Genomic DNA, 3,631 nt, shown 5'->3' with positions numbered 1-3,631 from the left:
GGGCCGCGCGGACGGCCGGGGGCGGGGGCCGGTGCGGTGCGGGGGACGCGGGTAAGAGAGAGGGACGAGGGAGGGGGCGGCCCGATGTTGGGGTCCGAGGAAGCCTCCTGGAAACAGTGCAGTCAGAGGGGATTGGGCTCAGACAAAACGTGATCAGAGAAGGGAAGCGTTAGAGCCCAGGGACGCGTGGGGTGGGGATGACGGGGGCGGAGGCCAGGCTGGGAAGGGGGCACGTGGCTGCCAGGAGGTTGGGGCAGCAGAGGGGCGAGGTCAGAGGCTGTTGCAGGCCACAGGAGGCTGGGCCAAGCTGGTGGCCTCCCGGGAGGGCCGCGTGCGCACGCAGGGATGCCACAGCGGCAGAAGGCGGCGGTCCGCCCCGATCCCACTCCGGCGTGGGGGCCGTCATGTGTTCCGTTCATCCTGCCCCCAGCAGGGCACACGGGGAAGGCTGCTCCTGCTGCGTCCTCTGTCCCAGCCCTCTGTTGCTGTCAACAAACCACCCACCCTCAGTGTCATCAAACGACAGCTGTTTGTGATGCCCGTGGGTTCTGGGGGTCAGGAATGTGGACAGGTCTCACGGGACGGCTTCTTTCTGCTCCGTGATGCGGTGGCCTCGGGTGAGAAGACCCCAGTGGCGGGGCTCAGTCAGGATGGGTAGCCAGGGCACCTGCAGGTGGCCGCTCCAGGCTGCAGAAACACAGTGAAGCACCTTGGAGTCACCGCACTCCAGTTCTGGCACAAGCTGTCACAGGCCACCCAGGCTTGTGGGGTGGAGGGACAGGGACCCCACCTCGTGCTGGGAAGATTGTCTGAGAAGCTGCTTTCTTGTTTTATCACATCGCACCGTCCCTCCATCCCCTGTCATTTTAAGCTCAGGGCATAGACTCGGGCTGGCTGCACCCCGCTGTTTGTATCACTCTGTCTTGCAAGCAGCACCTGCCCCGCTGACTCCCGTTCTCATCCCCTCCGTATCCATGTTATCTGCATATTCATTAGAATTAGTAGCAAATCGTGTGCATTTTAAACATTATATTAATAGTACTGTTCCGTCTGTCTCGTTCTGTTTCCTGTATTTTTTCCAAACCCCGTATTTTCTACAGATGTCCATCCCGCTGCGCGAGCATCTAATCGTTTCCCTCCTATCGCTGCCTGGCCCCTCGCCATGTGCACGTGCACTCAATCGACAGGTGTTACCCAGCGTCTCTGTGAGCCAGAGACCTGGGGGCACAGTAGTGAGCAAGTAAAGGTCCTCTTTCTGTGGGGTTTATCTTTTAGTGGGCAAGGACAGACAAGAGGACAGACAACTTTGGAGAGTGGTAAGTGCTATGAAGAAAACTGGGGTAATGGGACAGAGAGTGGCTGGAGGCTGACTTCAGCTAGTGCAGCACTCTTTGGGGAGGTGTCTGATCTGACATGCGACCAGAATCTTTAGCAGTCAAGCTTTGGAAAGCGGGTACTGGGGGAGAAGCGTTTGGGACACTGCCTCGTAGATCCGTGGCCAGGCGATTTCCTCTGTTAATGTGGAAACCAGCAGGTGGTATGAGGGTGGGAGGACCAGAGCAACTGCGAGGACTAGCTGGCATCTGTTCCATCTGCCACCATGTCTGGCTTTGACAGCCTTTCAGAGGGTAACAGCCACCACTTCCCTTCTAACCCAACCGTGGAGGGAAGGTGATTCTGGGCAGTGGGTCCCCAGCTTTGCCAAGGTGACAATGGGACAACTCAGCAGTGTCCCCTCTTGACTATTCGCGTGCACACATGCTTATTTTTATAGTCATCTTTAACTTCCATATAAAAACGAAAGCCTGTGTCTGCTTAGTGTGATACAACGATCCCGACCCAAAACAGGCTGACCGTCAAAGACACGGGACAAAAGTTTCCTGTTTTATCCACACTTGGGCGACACACACTCTTGTAGCTGAGTCGCTCTCTCTGAGTGCTTAACACGTTCATACTCCCAAAGAGAGCGTTTGACAGTTAAATGACACAGACACTGGGATGTAAGGGCAACCATCACCCACACGTTCTATGTTAGGAGAATGGGAGCGGAGAAAAGGAGGAAAAATAATTGGATAATGTAAGTACAGATGGAGCTCGTGAGGATGAGGCGGCCGCACTCCGGCCACGAGGTCAGGCTGGTGTTGGTGACTGGCCTCGTCCACGGCCGGCACCTCAGCGGCTCGTGGCTCTTCAGCTGGCGGCGTGCGGCGCCCCCGCCTGCATTTCCCCAGAGTCTGTGCTGTTGGCACTTGGGCCTGTCCGGTGTGGGTCTAGTTGTCCATCGGCATCTCCTGTAGGACTTGGGATGCTAGAGACACCCTAGAGGACCTCCTGCCTTCAAATCTCTCCTTAGCCTCATTCTGTAATAAACCCCCAAGTCCCTCTTGATAGGATCAGTCACCCCAGCCTGCACAGTGACCTTCTGTGTTGATCTGCTGGTGCGAGGACCACGTGGCGTCTCAACTCCCAGTGTGACGCATCCCTTAGTGGGAACACTCTAGGGTTTGCCCAGGACTGAGGGGATTCCGAGGACGTGGGGCTTCCAGTTTTAAACCCAGGAGAGTCCCTGGCAAACCTGGATGAGTTGGTCCATTGGAATCTAAGACTTCTAGACCAGCAGAGTCCAAAGTTGTAGGGACAGGCAGCAAAAGNGCGGGCGGCGTGCGGCGCCCCCGCCTGCATTTCCCCAGAGTCTGTGCTGTTGGCACTTGGGCCTGTCCGGTGTGGGTCTAGTTGTCCATCGGCATCTCCTGTAGGACTTGGGATGCTAGAGACACCCTAGAGGACCTCCTGCCTTCAAATCTCTCCTTAGCCTCACTCTGTAATAAACCCCCAAGTCCCTCTTGATAGGATCAGTCACCCCAGCCTGCACAGTGACCTTCTGTGTTGATCTGCTGGTGCGAGGACCACGTGGCGTCTCAACTCCCAGTGTGACGCATCCCTTAGTGGGAACACTCTAGGGTTTGCCCAGGACTGAGGGGATTCCGAGGACGTGGGGCTTCCAGTTTTAAACCCAGGAGAGTCCCTGGCAAACCTGGATGAGTTGGTCCATTGGAATCTAAGACTTCTAGACCAGCAGAGTCCAAAGTTGTAGGGACAGGCAGCAAAAGTTTCATTCGCGGATCGTTAGGAATAACAACAAGAGAGAAAACATGGCCGTTTCTGCTCCTTGATACCTGTGGATCCTGGTTTGGGGGAAGCCCTAGACTGGACACTGACTTGGAGCGTCTGCCACATCTGGAGGACATCACCCCGGCCCTGCGATGTTGCCCACAGCTGGCACCGTAAGGCCACTGCCCCGTTCTGTCAGGAACATGGAAGGACCGTAAATCCCGTGAGCGTGGGTTGAGCGTCACACTTCACTTGCTGGGAAGTGAGTTCCTTGGACAGAAGCCAGGCTGTGTGAACGAGGCGCTCTGAGTTCACGGGTGGCAGCTCGGGCAGGAGCATTGCAGGCAGGGAAGGTGCTCCTCGGCCAGAGCGCATGTCTGCCCTCACAGGAACACAGCGCCACCTTCCGTGACAGTCTCTCCTGCTGGCAGTGGGCAGCTGTGGCCCGATCGGCCCTCGCAAGTGGGCGTCCGGGTTGTAAGGTCATACAAAACCTCCAACTGCCTGCTACGGCCACTTG

This window comes from Galeopterus variegatus, unplaced genomic scaffold (genome assembly GCF_000696425.1).
Source record: "Galeopterus variegatus unplaced genomic scaffold, G_variegatus-3.0.2 Scaffold6364, whole genome shotgun sequence".
Taxonomy (NCBI): domain Eukaryota; kingdom Metazoa; phylum Chordata; class Mammalia; order Dermoptera; family Cynocephalidae; genus Galeopterus; species Galeopterus variegatus.
Note: the sequence above shows the minus strand (reverse complement) of the source record.